The following is a 23,371-nucleotide window of genomic DNA, read 5'->3' as shown; positions in this document are numbered from 1 at the left end:
GCCATCCGTCGCAAGCCAGCTGCTCGTGGCTGTTAAGTTCCTATTAAATTTCCTCTCCATCTTCTCTCCCCATTTTCTACCAAGTAAACTGGGAGAAGAGCCTCCAATAAATGGTCAGGCAGTTGTTTGTTGTACTTTGCTTTACCCCTGGCTGATGATTAGCAGGATCACGTGTAACGACGTACATATTAGATGTGTATAGGACGTCCCACGGACAACTCTCTATCGAGTCCCCAAGAGTACGCACAGACCTGGGCCAGAGGGCCGGACCGTCTTCGGTCCATTAGTTGCAAGATGGGTGGTTTCCCTTTGGAGTTTACTTCTCCTCCTGACAATTACCCGAAGAAAGTTGAATTTATTACCATTATTGTTATTTTGGAGATTTCTCCCTTTGATAAGGTCTGCTGAAATGAAGCCAAGGTACCAATAGGCATTCGTTACAAATATTCAGAACTAATGCAACAGTTGGGGAAAAAAGCGTAAAGGCCCTGAGCAAGCATGAACCACTGTTTCTGATGATGCCCGTTCTCCGCGAAGGCTGCCATAGCAGGTTCATACTGAATCTGGAATGGCTGGGAGTCTGAACATTCTTGGGATTCCCAAACCTGTATTTGTGCTCAGAGGCAAGTCGTTAGAGAGGCACAGCCTCATAGCATCTGGTGGGGCCCAGACAGCCCATCTAGTGAGTGCCCGTGGAACTGGGGCAATGGGGCTGCAGCAGCCAGGAGAGTGGGACCGCGGCCAGGAGGCAACACCTGGCTTCCTGGTTAATTCTGCGCACGAAACCAAATGCAAAGCAGGACTTGATAAGGGGGACAATGACTTTGTTCCTTTGTTGGATGTCCCAGGCATAAGAAGAGGGTTGTAGGTATTTTATTTTATTTTTTTAATAATTTTTTATTATGTTATGTTAGTCACCATACAGTACATCCTTAGTTTTTGATGTAGTGTTCCATGATTCATTATTTGTGTATAACACCCAGTGCTCCCTGCAATACGTGCCCTCCTTAATACCCATCACTGGCCTATCCCAATTCCCCACCCTCCTCCCCTCTGAAGCCCTCAGTTGTTTCCCAGAGTCCATAGTCTCTCGTGGTTCATTCCCCCTTCTGTTTACCCCCCCTTCATTCTTCCCTTCCTTCTCCTACCGATCTCCCTGCTATTTCTTATGTTCCATAAATGAGTGAAACCATATGATAATTGTCTTTCTCTGCTTGACTTATTTCACTTAGCGTAATCTCCTCTAGTCCCATCCATGTTGCTGCAAATGTTGGGTAATCGTTCTTTCTGATGGCTGAGTAATATTCCATTGTATATATGGACCACATCTTCTTAATCCATTTGTCTGTTGAAGGGCATCTTGGCTCCTTCCACAATTTAGCTATTGTGGACAATGCTGCTATGAACATTGGGGTGCATATGGCCCTTCTCGTCACTACGTCTGTATCTTTGGGATAAATACTCAGTAGTGCAATTGCTGGATCATAGGGTAGCTCTATTTTTAACTTTTTAAGGGACCTCCAGGTATTTTTTTTTTTAATTGAAAATAAGACTATGCAAAATCTAGCACTGTTATACTATTGTCTCTAACCCTTCCCTTCCCCTATGCTAGTTCTAGCTTTCAGGGTTTTTTGGTTATTTTTTTTTTTAAGGATTTATTTATTTTAGAGAGTGAGAGAGAGTGTGTGCTGTGTGCAAGCAGGGGGAGGGGCAGAGGGAGAAGGAGAGAGAATCCTCAACAGACTTCCCACTGAACGTGGAGCCTGACGTGGGACTCTATCCCAGGACCTTGAGATCACGACCTGAGCTGAAACCAAGAGCCAGCCACTCAACTGACCGAGCCACCCAGGTGTCCCTAGCTGTTAGTTCTTTTAATGGAGAATTCATGGCATCAGTTGCCACCATTGTGAGAGGTTTTGTGATTTGACCACTTTCCTTAACCTGATCTTTTCCAGGTCTTCTGGTCCTTACTTTGCATCCTACATAGTACATCCCATTTGTCTCTCAACCTGCCCATTAGCCAAGGTCCTCAGCTCCAGAGCATGGTCTGTATTTTCCTTGTAACTTGTTGTGTTCCTTCTATGTATTATTCTGTAAGGGGCCATGGGACCCTCACCACCACGTCCACCCCTCTGGATGGCCTCTGGGGTGGAGCCAGCCAATGAGATGCAAGTCCAGACCTTGACTGGACTCCACATGTGGGCCTCCCAGGCCGGAAGCTGTCTTTGGGCTCCAGTCAGTTCAAGGGAGGGTTTTAATCACGAGTGAAATGGGAACACCTGAGTGCTTTCTGAAGCCGACTGTGAGTCACGAATCCCTTCCGATCCCATGGTACAGGTTTTTAGAAATAGTTCCCCTCTTTGAAACAGACTCTCAAATCCATTCCACAAGACTTTTTCAAATCCCAGCATCTGTGGAACGTGTATTTCCTATGTCTTGACCATTCCTGAGATTGTGTTTTCCTTTTTTTCCTCTGCATCAAGACTTATTTTTTTTTTCCTCCGGGAGGTTTCATGTATAAAATTCTTCGTTCATGTTTAAATGCTGCCGGTGCCAACGAGCGGCTCTCCGACCCCTGGTGATGTGGTATACCCCGTACTGTGTCAGTGATACAGGTTGTAATGTCCATTCGTGCTTTGACTGATTCAGTAATTACTCACTGAGCGCCTGCGTGCCAGGTCCTGGGGATATAGCACTAAACAAATGGACAAAACCCCCCACCCTCCTAAAGCTTGTGTTTGCAATGGGGGGGGGCGTACGTGATGAAGTAAAAAGGTGAACATGTGGGAACTAGATAACATGAATGCTGTTTGGAGAAAGAGAAGGCAGGAAGGAGGGTGCTGGGAGACTGTTCACCACAAGGACGGTCTGTGAATAAGGGCATGCAGGAGGTAAGGGGACGAGCCGCAGGGATGTCCAGAGGAAGAGATTATCAGATTGAGAGGGAAATGCAGAAGCCAAGGCCCTGAGGTAGAACCAGCTCGGTGTGTTGAAATGGCAGGAAGTCCCCTGGGGCCCGGGAAGCGTGTGTTTTTTTCTGAAATAGAAAATATACTAACGGGCTGTCATTTTCCTGAAATTTCCAAGAGAAGTGAGCATCGAGAATGCTCTCTGCAGTAGGGACAGAAGCTGGCAGGATGGAGTGAATGTGTCTCTAAGACTCATTTATTGCCATGGAGGGACCCTGGTTCTGGAGAGGAGGGATCCCCTTGTGCCATTTTCAGAATGAAGATGTCCCAGCCACTTGGCCTTGGCATGAAAACATGAGTCTGCCACGAAGCCGGGGTAAAGCACACTTGTCGGAGGGCTCTGTCCAGATCCTTGATGACCCCGGGGAGTGCCCCAGACAGGCTCCCCGTAGGGACAAGCCCTGTCACCGGAAATTACCTGCAGTTTTTCCCTCTTGCTCCGCTGCAGATTTTTCCCCATTCCAATGATCTCTCATGAATAAATGGGGGGAAATAATGGATACATTTCATGTGGGCATCACAAGCCTATTGCAAAGGAGAGGTTTAGATCTCCTTGTCCCCATTTCATTGTGACACTGACAAGAGTGACAATAATTGTATCAGAGTGTCTAATTGCCTGCCCTTCAAAGGAATCAGGGAAATGGGCCCCATTTTAAAGACACCCATCATTTTGCCTCATGTATTTCCATTCAGAGACCCAGTGGGCAAGGTGGTCACAAAGTGACACTGGACAGGGTGAAGGGGAATGAAAGCATGGATCTCAAAGCCTTTTCCAGCATTTTCCGTCAAAAGCACACACTAACAGGCACCAGCTTTCTTCAATAAGACTCAAGACTGCCATGTCTTTCTCAGATGCCTACGACAGTCTTTGAAACATCTGTTTCTGCTCTCCCTTATTGAGATGGGGATGCTTTTCAATCTTTTGATAAGATGGTGCTTAATTGGGTTTTTTTTTCTAAGCCAGGTGGAGCATTAACTCACATTAGGCATTTTCTCTTAGCTTTCATCATTATGGAGGATCTGAACATGCTGGGGGCCCGGTGGGGGCCCGGGGGCTTACTTCCTGGCTTTGGGTGCAGGGAAATTGAAAAGGTCCCTGTAGGCTCTAAGTCTCTGTGATTGTGGCCCCACCAGCACTATATGCTAACAAATGCAGTCAGACGTTTAGAACTTAGTAATAAGCTCCCTTGGCTCTTCTCTGCTTGACTTTGGTCTTGGGGTCAGGAAAAGTCAGCCCCCTCCCCTCCGTAAGTGTTTCACAGCTGTTCTTCATTTATTCTTTTCTCGACCATCATAACCCAACCTTTATTTCCATCCGGAGATCTGGACATCTTGGGCCATGACAGAGCATGAGATGATGTCTAAAGAGAACAAAAAGGAAAAAATTCCAGGTTGAACTTTGACCCCCGCAGGAGGTTTACTATATTAGTAAAGCGTTGAACGTGCTCTAAGGAATAGACAGGACGTGGGTTAGGGAAGAAGCCCTGACTGCAGGGTGGTCATGAATTCATAGACACTCACAGACTGGGTAATCATTAAGAGCCGCATAAATGCAGGATGATGGATACATGCCTGGTGGTGAGCGTGCATGTGTGCACGTGTGTGTGCACGCATGTGCATGCATACTCTGGTGGAACATGAGCAAAGGAAGGATGGATGGATGGATGTATCGGAGAGCATTTGCCATCACTGGGTTTGAAGAGCTTTTCTATAGATCCCTGTCTTCCTTTGCAAGTTATCTGGCACATGCTGGAGATCCTTGGGGGGGGGGCGGGGGGGCAGGGTGGGGGCAGGGCTCCAGGATCCCTCTGCCCTCCTACGAAGTCCTCAGGAAGGTGACGTCTGTGTCCAGAAAAGTGGCCCCTTATAAAACTACATCTTTCTCATCTGGCAGCTCCCAGGGATATGAAAAATGCTCCACTCTGCCTGGGTGTAATTAAACTTTGGGCTGGAGTTTTACCCTGCAGCTTTGCTGGCAAATTCAATAATGATGAATTAAGTAGAATATTTACAGCGTTAATGCGAACAGGATTTAAAATAATATATACAGTTCACTTAATTACATTCCTTGTGACTTCCCTCCGCCCTCCAAATGTTAGCTCAGCATCTAGTCTAATTGCACCAGCTTTTCTGTCTCAAAATAGCCCCTGTCTCTTCCTTTCCTCTCTCCGCGGTCATTTACTCTCTGTGTTTGTATCCGATCCTGTTTGAGATATATTTGCTCGCCTGGGTGTTTTGGTTGTAAGGTTCCATTTCTTCCCCAGTGCGCTCAGTCTGCAGCCACTCTAACATTCCTCAGCTTTACTGGGGGTATAAAATGAGGCCGTGTTTTCAAGGGAAAGAGCTAGAAACCCCTTGTAGCCACTGCGTCCTTCCACCCGTCAGGAGCACCGCCGCTCCTCTGTCCTTGGCTCTCTCTTCCCTCTCAGACCCATCCCTGGGGGTTTCTTTGGGGGTGAGGTTTGGAAGGTGAAACTAGTACATTTTCTCTCTGGACTGGTAACTTCTGGCTCCTCCGTCAGCCCCTTCACCTACAAAACGGGAGGGATTTATAGGATCTTGAATTATCGGGAAGCAGGGTTTTCCCCTTAACCCTGGTGCCTGAGCTTTGCTCGGCATTCCTGCGACAGCCTGGCAGATAAGTGCCTCGCTGTCGTGGGCTGAGTCTCCAGCCTTGCTCAGGGGGGGCTTTCTCACTACTTACGCAACAGACCGCAAGAGGGAAATGCTTGGGTCTGAGGTGGGAGACAGTCAGGAGAGGTGCCCTGCGTGCGGTGGGGAATGCAGAGTGGACTCTGGACTTGTCTCTTTGCTTGGGAGCACAAGTCGTCCGTGCTTGCCGGCCCCAGAGGCTTGCTTTCCCTGGGCAAACATTTCAGTGGTTATTTCCAACCTGCTGTTCTCTTGTTCGGCCGACAGCTGTCAAGACTTTATCATACCTGCGGTTTTGTCTTGATCAAGGATGGAGCTTGTGGCCGAAGGGGAGGCAAACCCCCTTCAGACTAGCTAGAGGAAGAGGAGAGAGTGCATTTTAAGGACACACAATTGGGGTGAGGGGATCAGCCAGGCCTCTGGGGCCTCAGTGGGAAGCTGATGGCTCATGTCTATTCATTCCTCCCTGCCTCCCCACCAGAGTCTGTTCTTTCTGCTTTCCATCTGCATTCTTCACCCTGCAAGCTGCTTTCTCAGCTGTGCCATACCCAGTTAAGGGCTTCCCCATGGTTCCTGGGTCACTGTGTCCACAGTTCAATAGAACAGTCGAGGCTGAGAATCTGGCAGAATGCGTGAATTGTACCTGCCTGGTCCCTTGACCATCTCTGGGGAGCAGAGTAGAGCATTCCCACCCCAGGCTCTCCTGCGTGGGGTGAAGTCACCCCCAGAGGATGCGGGGGTGGGGATTGTGGGTCTCGGCTGCCAGCTCCCTTCCCCTTCAGGGTCCTGTCTTCTAGGTGGGACCACCTGCCTTCCCCGGTGCTGGGACAGGAGCGAAAACACCATCCTTGGGCATCACTGTTCTTCTCCCCCTGCAGATCTCCCAGGGACAGGCATCATTGCTACAGCCAAGGAAGAGAGATTGCTGAGGATTTTCAGAGATAATCAGGTGATGGACATCATAGGCTCATTAGCAGGCAAAACTTTTCTAATTAAAAGACAAGGGAGGCTGGAGAATGCCTCAGGCCTCTCGGCAGCATTATCTTTGGAGCCACTTAACGGTCAGCCAAAAATCTGCAGGAGAGTGCAGCCAAAGGAGTAGGGGGAGAGGGGTCCTTGCGCATCTGGACAGCATCTGGGGCCCTGTGGGACCATTCTGTCCCTGCTCCCTTGGCTTTGGCCTGGAGCCGTGATTGAAAGCCGGTGGTGAGTGGTGAGTTGGGGACCCACCCACGAGGCTTTGCAGATGAGCGCATCACCCGCGGGCACACCATTTTCTGAGGTAAAGCCAAGAATAATTTCCTGCCGGGTGCTGCCTGACCCCCGGCAATTATCCTGAGACCGTTGCAGGTGGATAAACCAAGTCTGGTTGGGAATATTTACCCAGTTGCCCTGTGACAGGATACACAGGGATATTGTGTAAGCACAGGGTGTTCAGAGGTATTCTGGGGTTCTGCTTGCTGGGGATGTGTGGAGAGCACCCCCAAGACCTCTGCAGGGATGGACAGCGCAACCAGAGAGGGTTTTGGGTGACTACACCTGTCTTCAGGTCCCGATTTCTCAGTGTGGTCTGCTGACTGCTCCCCCCTCCCAACACCTCACTGCCCTGTTAGAATCACCATAAACCTGTAGACCCTGATTGAAAAATGTGATTCCTTCCCTGCTTTAAACCTATTTACATGAACAGGGTAGGTTTTTAAAAATGCAGATGTAGTTGGGGCGCCTGGGTGGCACAGCGGTTAAGCGTCTGCCTTCGGCTCAGCGTGATCCCGGCGTTATGGGATCGAGCCCCACATCAGGCTCCTCTGCTAGGAGCCTGCTTCTTCCTCTCCCACTCCCCCTGCTTGTGTTCCCTCTCTCACTGGCTGTCTCTATCTCTGTCGAATAAATAAATAAAATCCTTAAAAATAAAAAAAATGCAGATGTAGAAAAATCTACGTTATAGTAAACGAAAAAGCAAACTGCAAAACTGGAGACAATATCATCACTTTTGAGTTTAAAAAAAAAAAAGGAACTGTTGGAAAGGACATGTTTTGTCTTAGTATTAACGTGGTATTTTTTTCTGGAAGAATACATTAGAATCTGTGATGGCTGGTTACCTTGGAAAGAGACACTCGGGGCAGGGGAGGGAGACTCCTGGTTTTCGTCTAAACTCTTCCTGTTTGCATTTCTAACCACATATCTGTGTTACTTTCATGCTTTTAAATGTCATCAGGGATTATCTGGGCAGTGGGATCACACACCATTTTCTTCTCTGTGCTTTTTTTTGTGTTAAGAAAATCAATTTTTAAAAATGCACTTCACAAAAATGAACCTGTCACTGGCTGACAGGCCAGATTCTCCGAGGGAATCCCGGTGTTGCATATTTAACAAGCTCACCGATGTTTGAGAATGTGGTGGATCAGAGCCCGCCACCCCAAAATGTGCCCCTGCGGCATACGGATGATTTGGAGCAGACACTTGAGAAGCGGCAGATGCAGGACGGGCTCTCTGACCACCGTGTCCCCTCCCCCGCCGTCCTACCTAAAAGCATGACAGCAGATATCCTGTGAAGCAGGTGCCCACCTTGCACCTTGCACCAGGGAGGGCAGAAGGCCTGAGCCTCACCAGAGACGCTTGTCAGCCCAGGGGAGGTCCCCACAAGGTGCCCAGTGAAAATAACCCTTGTCTCCCATGGGTTCCTGCAGCTATTTACCTTTCTACTGTCTGTCCCACTTTTTTTTCCTTTTAGATTTTATTTATTCATTAGGAGAGAGCACACACGAGCAGGGGGGAGGGGCAAAGGGAGAGGGAGAAGCAGACCCCCACTGAGCAGGGAGCTGACTCAGGACTCGATCCCAAGACCCTGAGATCATGACCTGAGCCGAAGGCAGATGCTTAACCAACTTAGTCACCCAGGCACCCCCCCCCCACCACCGTCTGTCACCCTTAAAGGCATATTGTGCTTTCCTTTGTCTTGTCACTTCCCTACAAATCTGTTGCTCTTTGTTAAAATGCTCCATAAGCCCCAAGTTCTAATCACCCCTTTGAGTTATCACCAAGCTTCCCCTGTGTATATACATGCTGCGCATGTTCATAAGCTCTGTTTTCCTCTTGCCAATCTGTCCTTTGTCTGTTTAATCTCCAGGCCCCAGATACAGAACCTAGGAGGGTGGAGGAAAAGTTATTATTTCTCTCCTATAAAAATCTGATGCTTCCCAGATCCTTCCAAACGGGCATCTTGACAAACACCAGAGCAAACACTGTCTGGTGTTTTCTTGTTCCTTTCACTGCTACCACTTGGGGATGGCGACGGAGCTCATTTGCTTGGGGATGCCTACTTCACTTGCACGTTTCTGAGCCTATCTGCTGAGAAATCGCCGGCTTCCCCTTCAGGAACCAGCTGGAAAAAACTCTCTCTTTTAAAGAGCTCATGTGATAAGCAGGCTACCTGGCTGATCTCCCGATTTTAAGGTCAATTTTTGGTAATCACACGAGTGAAATCCATTGTATTCAGAGTCCCAGGGATTATGCAAAATGAGCATACAATGGGGGAGGGGGTAGTTTGGGTGCTATCTTTAGAATTCTGCCTAGAATTCTAAAGAGAATGTTTCTATTTTTCTTTTTACCATTAATATATTTACTATAGATTTTTGATAGATATCTTTTATAGAAACTAAAGATAGTCTTTACCCACGGTAGTTTGCATCTATGTTCTTAAGTGGATGTGGCTTAAATTTTTTATTTATGTTTTGTTTCTCTGGTTTGAATATTAAGGTTATAGCAGTATCATCCAGTGTTGATTTGTTGGCCGCCTTTTTTTCCCCCCGTTAATTCTCTGGAATAGTTAACATGGAACTGGGATTATTTATTCTTTGATAAGTTGATAGCATAGAGGAAGGGAAAAATCTTTACTCTCTTAACGTTCAGTGCCTGGGACCTGTGAGTTAAATTTACAAAAGACAGACTAAAAGGAGAAAAGCATACAAATTTTATTTTTAATTTTACATGCACCAGGGCTCCACAGAAAAGATGTGAAAACCCAAAGCAGTGTTTAAGATTGAGAGCTTATATACCATTTTGACACAGGATAATTCATTGTGGAAAAATGACTAAAGGAAAAAAAGATCTGAGCTTTTAGGGGCCATACATTGTGGGAAGAAAATATCTAGGGGGAACTAATGGTAAAGAAGGATTATTTCATAAGGTTTGTTATGCAGACTCTAGTCATCCCTGGTGTTCTCCTCTTTCTGGTACAGGGATGGGAGAAACCATTATGAAGGGCGGTTTATCACCTGCTTTTAGGCAGAAGGGGAGAAGGCAGAGAGTTCTTCCTGCATCTGCTGTTTCTCAGTTGCCTTAAGCTCAAAATAATCCTTATGCCAAATTGGAATATTTTGGGGTGGTATCTTCTGATCACCTTCAGTAGTTTTTTACCAATAATACCATCTTGCTTCTACCCTCTCCCCTAGCACTCTTTCTGGACCCTGGAATGCTTCAAGTTGGCTTAGCCCGGCCCCTTCCATATTATTATTTTTCTACTATTTTAGTTGTACGTTTTTTTGATACCTCCAAATTAGCTACTAGTATTGTTATTGTTGTATTTTTTTAAAGGATTTATTTATTTATTTGACAGAGAGAGAGCACGTGGGAAGAGGGGCAGAGGGAGAGAATCTCAAGCAGACTCCCTGCTGAGCGGGGAGCCCCCCACCCCGACACGGGGCTCAATCTCTTGACCCAGGAGATCACGACCTGAGCCGAAACCAAGAGTCAGACGCTCAACCGACTGAGCCACCCAGGCGCCCCGTATTGTTGTATATTAAAAAAAGAAAAAAACTTTAGACTTTATTATTTAGAGCGATTTTGGGTTCACAGCAAAACCGAACTGAATGTTCAGAGATTCCCCGTATATTCACTGCCGTTACTCATGCACAGCCTCCCCCAGGAGCACCAGAGAGGTATGTTTGTTCCTTTTGAAGAAACTCCATGGGGCACCTGGGTGGCCCAGTTGGTTAAGCGTCTGGCTTCGGCTCAGGTCATGATCTCAGGGTCCTGGATCGAGCCCCACATTGGGCTCCCTGCTTGGTAGGAAGCCTCCTTTCCCTCTCTCACTCCCCCTGCTGTGTTCCCTCTCTCGTTGTCTCTCTCTCTCTGTCAAATAAATAAATAAAATCTTAAAAAAAAAAATGAAGACCCTCCATGGATGTATCATTACCACCCAGAGTCCACAGTTCACACTGGGGTTCACTCTCGGTCTTGTTCATTCTTTGGCTTTAGACAAATGTATAATGCCATGTATCTGCCATTATAGTATCGTGCAGAGTAGTTTCACTGCCCTAAAAAGTCCTCTGTGCTCCCCCTATTCACCCCTCCCTCCCTGCCCCCCAACAACCACTCATCTCTTGACTGTCGTCATAGTTTTTGCCTTTTCCGGACTGTCATGTGGTTGAACACATACGGTCTGTGTTCACATACGGTCCTTTCATTATTGGCTTCTTTCACCAAGTAGTATGCGTTTAAGGTTCACTCATGTCTTTTCATGGCTCGATAGCTCATTTCAGGGTTGAATGATATCCCATTGTCTGGACGTACTAACATCTGGATGTTTATCCATCCACCACCTGCTCCAGGGCATCTCGGTTGCTTTCAAGTTTTGGCAATTATGAATAAGCTGCTGTAAACACCCTTCCGCAGGTTTTCGTGCGGACTGAGTTTTCAGCTCCTTTGGGTAAACACCAGGGAGCGTGATCACTGGGTCATTTGATAAAAGTATGTCGAGTTTAGCAAGAAACCGCCAAACTGGCTTCCCAGGTGGCTGTGCCATTTGGCATTCCCACCAGCCACGAATGAGCTCCCTGCTGCTCCACGCCCTCACCAGCGTGGGGTGGGGTCAGAGTTCTGGATTTTGGCAATTCTAGTAAGGGTGTAACAGTATCTCAATGTTGTTTTAATTTGCATTTCCCTGATGACATACCCCATGGAGCGTCGTTTCATCTGCTTATTTGCCACCTGAAATCTTTTGTGAGGTGTCTCCTAAGGTCCCTGGCCCATGTTTTATGGGTAGTTTGTTTTCTTACTGTGGAGTTTCGAGAGTTCCTGGTATATCTTGGTTAACTGTCCTTTATCAGATGTGTCTTTTGCCAAGATTTTCTCCCAGTCTGCTGCTTGTCTTTTCATTCTTGACGTTGCCTTCTGCAGAGCCCAAGTTTTTACTTTAAATGACATCCTGCTTATCAATTGCTGTTATTGTTTAACAGGATCGGTGTTTGCTGGTATTTTCCAGTACTTCTGCTTATTTGTTTGCTCCCCATCACTCCTTGCATTGTCCTCCTCTCCGTTGTCTTTCTTATTTTAGTATTTCCTCACTTAAGATCCATGGGGATAAAACCTCTCATCTAAAAATATCTCTATTTTGCTCTGACCCTTGAAAGAAAAACTGAGTTTCATCTAAATGCCTCGGTTGACAGCAGTTTGTATTTCCTTTGACACGCTGGCAACATCATTCCGTATCCTTGCCCTTAGACCGCGTCCATCAGACAAAAGAGTCGTGTTGCGTGTTGTGTCCTCTGTGAGCATTATAAAATCGTATCCAGCAGTGACCTCATTTATGTTTTCTGTCTCTCTCTCAGTTGCTTATCCATCTTCTTCGTTTGTCTTTGGTGTTTCAGTTTCAGCATGATGCGGTTTTGCGTGTGCATGCACGCGTGTTGTTCTGCGTGAGTCTTAGAGTGCCTCTTTGAAGCTGAATACTCACTCTTACTGTTATTATGATTATTTCTGGAGAGTTTTTAACAATTGTCCCTTCAAACTGACCTTCTCCCTCATTATTTATTTCCTTCTGCAGCAATTAATAGATGTCTATTCGATGCTCTTCCTTATCTCCCACGTGTCTTACACACTTCTTGATGTTGTCTGTCCCTTTAGCTCTCTGTGGGCTCTTCTCTGGTTCAGTGATTAGTCACTAAGCTGATTCTAACCCCCTATTTAACTTGTCTGTTGAATTTATATATGTATGTATTTATTTATTTATTTAGAGAGAGCGTGAGTAGGGCAAGGAGCAGAAGGAGAGGGAGAGAGAGAACCCCAAGGAGACTCCATGCTGACTGCAGAGCCTGACGCGGGGCTCTATCCCACTACCCCAAGATCATGACCGGAACCTAAATCAAGAGTCACATGCCCAACGGACAGAGCCACCCAGGTGCCCCTTGTCTCTTGAGTTTTTAATTGCAAAGACTACAGTTTTTGTTTCTGAGTTGTCCTAGTGGGCTCTTTTTTCTTTTTACTGTGTCTGCTTTTCCTTTGTTACAACTGGTTTTTACGGTTTTAATTTTTCCTTTTATGTCTTTAATCGGGTTAGGCATATTTTATATTATATTTTCAATGGTATGTCTATTATAGAAAGCCGTGTTTCTCCTTCTTTGTGTGTCCATGGACTCCGTTTGTGGTGTACTATTTTATCCTGGGCTTTGTCGCTTTTTCAATCAGTACTTCTCTGGTGGGGTACGCTTTTCCTCGAAGGATTCCCAGGTCCCCGGTTGGTGGGAGAGCCCTTCAGCATGGTTTTGTGTTTGTTTAGCGATGTTAGCCTGGAACCGATGTTTACAGTCACGTCCAGGTTGGGGTTTTCCCAGCTCGTGCAGAAACTAGAAACTCAGCACTCTGAACTATTTGAAGTGAAAGCCCGTGGCTTTTGTTCTTCGAGCGTTTTTTTTTTTTTCCTCCAGAAACCAGGCAGAAGCACGTCATCATTCTTTTTGCCTCTCTGTGCAGCTGGATGGATGTTTTCTTCTACTCCCCCCTTCCACATAGGGACAGAATTTCGTGACTCTTGCATTTCTAGAATTTCACCCCCTGCCTCGTGTGACACAAGGGCCTCCTCTTTGCCCCACATGGACAGTCACCCCCAGAACCCATCCATGGGACCTCCTTAATCCCTAGGCAGCATCTGAATAGGTTTTGATGTTTCAGCTCCAGTTTATACTTCCTTATCATTAATGATCCCCTTTCTTTGTTGCAAGCTCAGATGTGCATTTGAAACCTTTTTGTTTATTTCACCTGTCGTTTGGAGGCGGTTGCGGAGGGAGATTTTGTTTTATCTTAATCTCTAGTCTTGCTGGAAACAGACATATCTCCAGGAGAAATGGAAATTTGCACAACAGTTGTGTCTGTGTCCTGTCTTCTGTCCTTCACCAGATGCGATGTGTCCCCGCCTCTGCCCTGTAAAACAGGCCAAGCCTCTTCAGTGTCACTGAGCTTTGTGAACTTGTATCTCTTTCACGACTTGTGACTTGACGTTTCCACAGCTTTGACAATGAAATGAAAATACAAACAAGAGTTCGCATTCGACAGGACCGATGTGAGTGGCAGGTTAGGACGTCTGTTAGGCTGTTCGGCAGGGAGGGAATTTTTCAGTGGGGACTTGTTTTATACGTGGTGAGTGCATTTGTAAATATTTTGGGCTTAGGAGCACGTTCACTTTCCAGTTCCACCTTGCGATTGGAGGTGTTTTCCATCATATTCAGAACCACGTGGTAGGGAACTTGGCATTGCAGCAGTGGGGGTAGAGGGGTGGGAAATCTCCTGTTAACCCTTTCACGACCCACGGCTAGATTGGTGGGCTGCTGTAGCTGAGCTCAGCCTGCCCCATAAAGGACAGATCTATGGGAGGAGCCCAAACTGGTGGCCCACATTTCTCAATTGCGGATCTTGATATGTTGCCGTCAGGATTCCTTGGGGCACTAGAAAAGAAAATGCAGTTGCTTGTGCTCTGCTCCTGATTTGCCTACATCAACTCTCTTGGGAGGGGCTGGTGAAGTTCCCCAGGTGATTCTCAGTCATACTGCAGCATGGGAGTATTTGTCCTGTGCCTCAGTGAGGTGGTGATCGTGAAACCAGTGCATGCCTAAGAATCCTTTTGGTAAATAATTTCCTTTGAGATGGAGAGGCTACTCACAGAGAGAACCAGAGTCTTGGGCCCTGCTTGAGTGCGGTGTAGGGGAGGGAGCGTCTGCTCAGTGGTTCATCAAAAGTCTTATCTTTGTATGTGATTTTCTTATTGGGAGGAAGGGAACGGTTTAAAGCCACTTGGTGACATGAAAAGAAAGAAGAGACAGAGGACAAGAGAAAATCTAGCTGAGCATTAACTTTCTTGGGGCTGATGCTAAAACGTTGCCCGGGTTTCAGTTAGCAGAGCACCTTCCTCTCCGTCCCTGGTCGATCATGAGTTGCCATGACGGCAGGCACACTGCTGTCTGGATAGCCCACCTACCTGCCTCTGGCAAGGGCTGTCCTAGAGCCCAGATCTGACCCAGGCCCAGGGCTGCAGTGGCATAAAGTGGGACAGGTTTTGGTGGGGAGGTGAGAACCTGTCACTTTGGGTGGTTTATGGTTTCAAGAAGATGTGTCAGGCAGCTCTCTTGGCCGGATGTTCTGTTCCTGCCCACATGCTTTGTACTGGATTCAGGAACCTCATGAGCAAAGGCATAGCAGGTTATCCCATGGGTGGGCACACCTCTATGTCACTTCCCTTTGGCACTCACTCACCCACTATCTGTCTGTGGGCTTCCTTTGGTTGGGTCCTCCTGGAACAGGGTTTTTCAGAGTGGGTTCTACGGGCTTTTGCACTGATGCTTGTTCCCATGTTCCCGGTTTGGTGAGTGAGGAAGATTGCGGAATCTGTCATTCTAATAGAAAGTACAAGAGGAGGAACACGCTTTGGTCATAAGGCAATGTGTTCCCTTTGGTGCAAGGTGAGCAAAATGATAAGAGCCCCCAAGTGAAGATTCCCAGTAAGCACTTGCCAAGAGATCTGGGCTGAACATAACGAGCCTGGGAGTTCATTCTCAATGGGTTTCCATTGTGTTTTTCTGGATCCTTCTTTCTCCTCTAAATTGTGTTCCCTAGAGTGCCTGTCTTCTGCTAAGGATCTCCCAGAAGTTCCAAGAAACTGCACTTAAAAAAAATTTTTTTTTTAAATATGATTTTTGTAAAAGTTATTTAGACTACACTTCTTTTTTAAATTTTATTTTATTATAACCTGGGATCTACCTGCTTAACAAATTTCTTTGAAGCATATAATCCATGATCATTGACTTTGGTATGATGTTGTGCAGCAGATCTCTACAGCTTATTCATCTTGCTTAACTGAGATGTTACGCCCGTTGATCAGTAGCTTCCTCTTTGAAGACTATGGACTGCTTCACCAATTTGCGTGTCCTCTTTGGACAGGCGCCGGGCTAATCTTCCCGGTATCTTTCCAATTTTAGGATATGCACTACCGAAATGAGCAGATGTACTTGTCCGCTTATGTCGTACGTGTGTACGTACGGACGTATGTGTTTTTGCGTGCTCAAGTTTGAGAACCACTATGGAAGACTCTACACTTGGCCGGGGCTCGATTAGCGTCTTCTTACCATCCACCTGCTCCTGGACAGCCCTCAACACAGACCCACGCATGCGCGCAAGGACACGCGCATGAGCACTGCTTCAGCCCCGCCCTTGTCTGTGTAGCGAGAGCTCCCGTGTGGGTTGGGGTAAGTGGCACTCCACCTTCCAGCTCTCTTTGATGTTGGTCCTTTTTTACATTCGTGATCCCTCGTAATCGGGGCGTCGCTTGGAGAGTCTGTCCTTCTGAGGCCTTCATTTTCATCAAGGCATTTCTGCTTTTAGCGGAAGCTGAAGGAATACAGAGCACTCACCAGCCGCACATCTCCCTTCCCCTGGACCTCTGCTGGATGATGGCATTTGTTTTCCCACTAAACACCAGGCCAGTCTTCACGTGTCCCTCGTCGTCGCTGTCTGGGTAGGAACAGCATGAGGAGGTCTGTTCCCCAGCCTGGCAGACATTTCTGCTCTGCCCTCATTTAATCTTATCATTTCGCCAAGGGGGTCACCCTTGAACGTGAGGGCAGCGCTGACCTTACTGGTAAGCCCCACTCCATGTGACTTTCCGTGGTTTCTATCCCTGCTATTTCAGAACCGGGGTTTTTGTTTTGTGTTTGTGTTTGTGTTTTTTCTTTGCTTTTTAGCTCCAAGCGACCTCATGTCAGTATGGATAGTTTTGGATGTCAGTCTTCTCCCGTCTGACCCAGCACTTTTGCCTCAGAAGGCAGAGCAAGAACTGAGCTTCCCACACTGGGGTCCACGCTGGAGTCCACGCAGAGCATACTCCAAGGCAGCTGGGCATCTGGGTGTAGTGCCCCCCCGGAGTCCTTACACAAGGACAGCCACCCTTTGAAGATGTGGTAGCCCTCAAATCTTTTTTTTTTTTTTTTTTTTTTAAANTTCAAATCTTAACCAAAAATGGTAGAGGGGCGCCTGAGTGGCACAGCTGGTTGACAGTGGGACTCTTGGTTTCCACTCAGTGGTGTTCTCCAGACCCACGTGGGGTTCAGCATGGAGTCTGCTTGAGATTCTCTGTCCTTCTCCCTCTGCCCCTCCTGCTTGAGCTCTCTCTCTCTCTCTAAAATAAATAAATCTTAAAAAAAAATGGTAGAGAAGATGTGTCTCCCTCTTGGGAGCTGCATGGGTTCACAGAAACCAATTTTCCTCCTGGGCATTCCCCTTCTTACTTAACTTTATAGCAAATCTAGGGGGTAAAGAGTGGTGCTCATTCTTCCTGGCAATTAGCTGTCAGATGCTATTTCACCAAACCATTATGTTTCCGTTTCCAAGGTGACTTTCTAAAAATTATATGTACAGTTTTTAGAGACATTAAATTTAAAAATGGAAATATAATGGCGTAATGAAATACCATTGAATATATAATACATATAGTGTATGAATCATGTAGGTATTTATGTATGCACATGTGTGTACATGTACTGTTTGTCAGTCTGTCTGTCTCTCCATGGATTGATAATAAGCAGCCATCCAGCACACTTCAGGGACCCTACGACCCCCTCTCCATCTCTCTGGTAGTACAATTTTTTAAGGAAGTGCAAACCAGTATTAATGTTAGTCTAAGTAAACTACATTAGATGAATAAATCTGCTATTCAAAAAAGAAAGAAGGAAGGAAAAGGAAAGAAACAAAAAGAGAGAGAGGAAGTTACTTTGTATTCCAAAGCAGCATAGATGAACTTAAAGGGCACCAGCCCTCTCCTTGTATTTGATGGAAAGTCTCTATTATCTTTAGCAGCTGGTGACCCTTTGTGAAAGTTGAAAATGTCAACATGACTGACTCTTAAAAAGCATTCCCAGTACAGCCAAGGCCCGGCTCTACTCCACAGAGTATGGGGATCTGAAGGTATTTGAAAAATCTGCACCAAATCCTATCATGATCTAATTTTTTTCTCCCCCACCATGGCCTCCTGCCCTTTTGGATTTAAGTTAAGAATGGATTAGGTGTACCAAGCACACCATTAGCCTTTCTTTTTATATTTTTATAAATGCAATACGAGTTCATTATGGGAACCACTAAAATACGCTTTGTGTTGCGCTCGATGCGTGCCAGCCAGGGAGGCCTGCGCTTATTCTCATCTCCTCCCCACCATGGTCTTTTACAGCGGGTAATTTTTTTTTTTTAAGATTTTATTCATTTATTTGACAGAGACAGCTAGCGAGAGAGGGAACATAAGCAGGGGGAGTGGGAGAGGAAGAAGCAGGCTCCCAGCGGAGGAGCCTGATGTGGGGCTCAATCCCAGAACACCAGGATCACACCCTGAGCTGAAGGCAGACGCTTAACGACTGTGCCACCCAGGTGCCCCTACGGCAGGTAATATTAGCACCCCAAATGGCAAACATGGAAACTGAGGCACAGGGGGTGTCAAGTGACAGCTCCAAAGACACATAAGCAGGAAGCAAGCTGTAGGGCTGGGGTATGAGCTGGCGGGGAAGCTGTGAGTGAATGCAGGTTCTCAGGTCCCCAGAACCATCCTTCCTTTGCTTTTCCATGCGAAGACACTGAGAGTCCTCTGTGTCATTGCTTTGGGGAAAAAAGGGAAAGAGAAAAGCATGAAGAGGTAAGAAAAAAGGAGTGTGCCAGAGTGTCTGCCATGGACTTTCCCCTCGTGTCCCTGGTGTGTACTGCTGGAGGACAGGGTGCCGTCGGCCAGCCTGCTAGCCGCTTAGACCGCATCTGCCTTGCCCCCGCCTCCCCATGCCATCCGTCCGTCTCTGATGGACCGTCTGTCTCTGATGGACCATCCCCAGGAGAGGATCAGGAGAAACTACCAGACCACCTCAAATCAGATTATTGGTGATAATCTGCATGTGGGCACACATGCATATCCCCTCTCTCTCTCTCTCTCTCATGCACACGTGCGTGCGCGCGCACCCACACACACCCAGGCACACACACACACAGCATGCACGTGCCAAAAAAAGGTGAGTAAAAGGAAAACTTTTGGGACTCACATCCATTGTAGCTTTCCTCCCTTTTAATCCTGGTGAGGGAAACAGGTGGCTTCCACGTCTGGATCACGTTTACTGCTCTGGTGAACGGGGAGGCAGTGGGGAAGGCAGGAGACTAGTACCGGGGCTGCCAGGCATGTTTGCCATGCACCCCTCTGGCAATGACACGAGATTTTTCTCCACCGCCTGCAAGTCAGACCTTGGCTGAAGTTTACCCAGATAGGATGTGACTTGCGTCCTTTTTTGTGGCGAGCACCCGTGAGTCTGGGGGAGTGGTGTTTCTATATCAGTTTGGTCCCCGTTCTTGTAGAGCTGGTTTTTTCTTAGCGGAGTGGGTGGCTGTGCTGAAGTTTACCTCTGCGCTCTGTCTTAATGTTTCTGGAACAGATTAATAGCATGAGGACATTGCTGGGGAAATAGTTAGCTAATTAAGAAAACAAACTTTCGGAGACAAACATTTAGCTGCATTGACATAATGTGTAAATTATTCACATCTCCATGATGTGCTAATTGCTCTTTACTTAAAAGCCCAGGCTGATTGGCAGTCGGCCCACCCAACCCGTGCATGTCTTTGACGCGGCTTCACCTTTCCAGGTTTGTAGGGCTGCACCAACCACAGGGATTCTTCTCTCCCTGTAAGAATACAGGTGCTTCTGTCCACTGAGGTTCTGCGGCGGGATATACTTTGTCAGGAGCGCATGCTCTCCCCCAGAGAAGAGACTGACTCTGCTGACCCTTGGGGAGTGTTGTGCCATTTGCTCCCACCCTTTATCTGCTGGGACATCTTCCTGGTCAGCGAGCTCGTCTGCTGAGATGCAACTCGTCCACCTGTCCCACCTCCCAGTGATCCTGTGTTGCCCTTCATGTGGCTTTCCATGAATCTGATCAGTGTCTGGGAGGCTTTAGTCTTGGTGAGGGAGGGCTTTCTTGAGGCAAAAGAGACAAAGGCAGAGGAAGGCACCGTGCTTACTTGTACACACTGCGCTTCTCCTAAGCTCCTCCAGGCTCCTCCCTTCCCAAACCTGCTTGTCTCTGGATAGGCTTTTGGACTGGGTTGAAATGTGGGTGGCCAAGCACCAGGACCGGCTGGCTTGAGAAGACTGGCTGCTTTCGGGGACTGAATCGTTAATGTGGCCAAAACTCATGGCCAGAAGACCATGCACTGGGGAATTGCAGGGTCAGCGAGCTCTGGGTGAGAAGGTGGACCCCAGTCTGAGCCGGCAGGCCAAGTTCGAGTCCTCTTTGCCCTCAGCTGTCTGTTCTGTTTGGCAGCCAGGGGTGAAGGGTACAGAGCTAACAGTCACCGGAAGCTGGCCAGTTGTTTTGGAATCACAGGGTTCTTGCAAGGCTAGGAAGATAGAAAGGTGCCTGAAGAGCAGAGACCGTCAGGAGCACTCCGAGGATGGTGGTCTGAAGGGGGCCTGGCAGCAGCAAGGGCATTCCCAGAGCCTGTTACCGGGAAAGATGCCAACGTTAGGTGACCCAGCAGTTGTCACATGCCAGCCGGCTGGGGGCCCCGCTGCACCAGCCCCACCTCAGAGCCTTCAGAGATGCCCACTGGTGGCCTCCTCCCGGGAGGTGCAGACCCACTGGGTCTACTGCTGAGGCTGCGAATCTGGATTTTTAAAATTTTTCAGACGATCCCAACCTGAGGCCTGTTTTCAGAAGCGCCAATCCAGTCCTTTCGGGAGAGTTCCCCCGCACCAAGGCTCCTGGAACAGATGCATCCTCCCTAAAGCCTCTTCCGGTCCCGCTGGGGAGTGAGCACAGGGAACTTGGAACTTGCAGCAGCGGGCGCAGTGGTCAGCTGCGTCCTGAGGCACCTGCGTGGTAGAAGGAGCATTCGTGCCCCAGATGCTTTGGAGAATTAGTAGGTCAAGGGGCTTTGGGTTTTTAAGGGAGGTGGAGGCTCTGCCGGAGGGGAAAGATGGTGCTGGAGGGACGGGTGGGACCAGCCCCAAACTGGCAGGCAGGAGCTCACTTGGACTGTCCGTCCTCCTACTTTACAACAGGGTCGTCCTCCAGATCACTCTGTAGCAGAGGTCTTCTGTTTTAGTTTAGACCTCTTCTGGTTGCTGATGACAGGAATCAGCTCAACCAGCTGAAGCCAAGTGAACTTTGTTTGCTCACGAGTGGGGAGAGGTACTGAACGCTCACGGAATCGGGGGGAGCTGCAGGAACAGGCCTCGGGCTCTGAACAGCGAGGCCGCACCATCGAGATAGCCTCTCCAGTGGGCGCGTTTCCCGTGTGTTTGCTCGCATGGCTGGGCTTCAGCCCACTGGCCAGTGTCCACGAGGCAATCTCCAGAGACCAAGGGCTCTGACTGGCTGGCTGGAGTCATACGGTTCAGCCCCCAAACTGACCACCATGCTCCGAAGACTAGCTCAGACTTAGGGTCAGCGGCTGGGTTTGGAGAGACCGTGTGCTGAACACCTCAGTCTTCACTCTCTGAGCTCTGAATCCACTTTAAGACACGAAGGAGATAGAGAGGAATAAAAATTCCACCCTTGTTCCCAGCGAAGATTGGGCTAGAGGCAGCGGCTTTGATGTGGGTCAGAGCGGGATTCAGGATGGTGGGCTGTAGAATTAGGCCGATTTACCCACCGACTCACAGATGTACTACGGGGCCCCGTGCACCTTGCAGCATGGAGGCCTAGACCGGAAGTGGGGGCGTCCTGGCACTCAGGGCAAGTAGGGGAGGCTGGGTGGACCTCCCCAAATTCATCTCTCAAGAAACTCACTCTGTCTCCAAGGGGAGGTGTGAAGGGTGGGACAAAAGGCCAGGAGTATTTAGGGGAAAGTCTTTCCTTATGAAAATAGGAGTGGGGAAGAAGCGTTCCATACCCCACCCAACAAGGGGTAGACCAGTCAGTTCCATGAAGAAGGCAGAGCTGGGAATAATGGCCAGGTGGCTAGTTGAAAGGAAGAATGTTGGGGTAGGTCGCTGAGCTAACATATTCCTTTCCTGTAACATAGGACTTGGAAGAACCTATCTCATAGGGTTGCTTCTAGGATTAAAGAAGAGAAGCTCTCCAGGTGGCTGCACATGTGGGGTCTTGCATGGTGCAGAATAGCCACTTAGTCAGTGATGGTTAAACCTGAATTGGGGAGGGAGAGGAGGTCATGAGGCAAGGTCCTGAGGTCATGTGGGGCTGCCATGTGTCGTGGTGGGGTCGGTGATTGCATAAGCCTTTGAGGGTTAGATTGTCCTTTTTTCAGGTTGTCCTCTACTGTCCCTGAAACTGTTCTTCCCTCCTCTTTCTTCTTTTCTTTGTCCCCTGGTGGGGACGTGGTCGAAGTGGTATCTTCCGTTAGTAAGCACTGCTAATAGTGTGCAAAAAAGAGTCCACAGTGAGATTTGTCTAGTTCCTTCCACTGCATAGTGTTTCCTGGAAATCCACATACGCTGAACTCAGGATCGTCCATTGGTTTCTTAAGTCCCAGCTGGTCTGGATGGGCCACACAAAGCTCGGAGTGTTGGGGGAGAGGACAGATAATGCTCGCCAATGTCAAGGCAAACTGTTGCATGGCACCATGAGGGTGCCTTCTCCATAGGACGCAACATTGTGTCATGGTGGCCACTCTCTGGACCCTTCTTTTGAGTTAGTCAAGCTGACCAGTGACTTCCATGGTGATTCACGCATAGCTGGATTATCCACACCAGGTGCTGGGTGGACCCAGGTAATTACCTTCCTTGGGGGACAGAAAGGCTTTGGAATAATTCCCATGAGGGCCACCGATGACCAAGAGATACGAATCTTAAAGAAATCTTAAAAATCCTGCTTTTAATAGTCTATATCAGGGGCCAGCAGAGGACAGCCTGCAGGCCAAATGTGGGCTGCCACCTGTTTTTGTAAAAAGAGTTTTATTGGAACACGGACCTACCAACTCATTTACCTATTGTCTCTGGCCCGCTTTGTGCAGAGTTGAGTAGTTTGCCAAAAAGATGGAGTGACCCACAACGTCTAAAATATTTCTTATCTGGACCTTTACCAAAAAAGTTTGCTGACCCTCGAGATGTATGTCCATAAGATAGGCATTTGGATAAATAAATGTTGGTCTATCGATAGATAGGATGCTGCAGAACGAGGGTCTTAACCTTAAATAAAACCAAAAACTCTCTGAAAATATGTGCAGAATGTTCTGTGTAGATGTGTGTGGACACTTTTCTGGGAAAGAGCACCGTTGGCTTTCGTTATCCATTCCACAAATATTTAAGTACCTCCTGTGTACCAGGCACTGTGCTTGGCACTAGAGATGCCATCGTGAGCCAGATGGACTCGGGCCATTACGGCGCTCAGAGACCCAAGAGGTGCTGGACCTGCACACAGACAGCAAGCAAGTGATACACTGGAAAATGGCTAAATAGCATGGCAATCTGGCTGCAGAAGAACCTCCCCCCTCTCTCCCCCCTGCCC

General features: G+C 47.9%; 1 protein-coding gene and 1 non-coding gene across 9 annotated transcripts in view; one reads left to right on the top strand and one right to left on the bottom strand.

Moving 5' to 3' along the window:
• The window catches only part of SLC39A11 (solute carrier family 39 member 11), a 590,263-nt gene that overhangs the window by 180,155 nt on the left and 386,737 nt on the right, over positions 1 to 23,371 (top strand). The window lies entirely within an intron of this gene.
• On the bottom strand, positions 15,783 to 15,887 carry LOC117795892. Its single transcript, XR_004620039.1, has one exon. It is a non-coding gene; the product is annotated as a U6 spliceosomal RNA (small nuclear RNA).

The sequence above is a fragment of the Ailuropoda melanoleuca genome, chromosome 13 (assembly GCF_002007445.2).
Source record: "Ailuropoda melanoleuca isolate Jingjing chromosome 13, ASM200744v2, whole genome shotgun sequence".
Taxonomy (NCBI): Eukaryota; Metazoa; Chordata; class Mammalia; order Carnivora; family Ursidae; genus Ailuropoda; species Ailuropoda melanoleuca.
The sequence above is the reverse complement of the archived record's forward strand: the minus strand, read 5'-3'. Positions and strand labels throughout refer to the sequence as shown.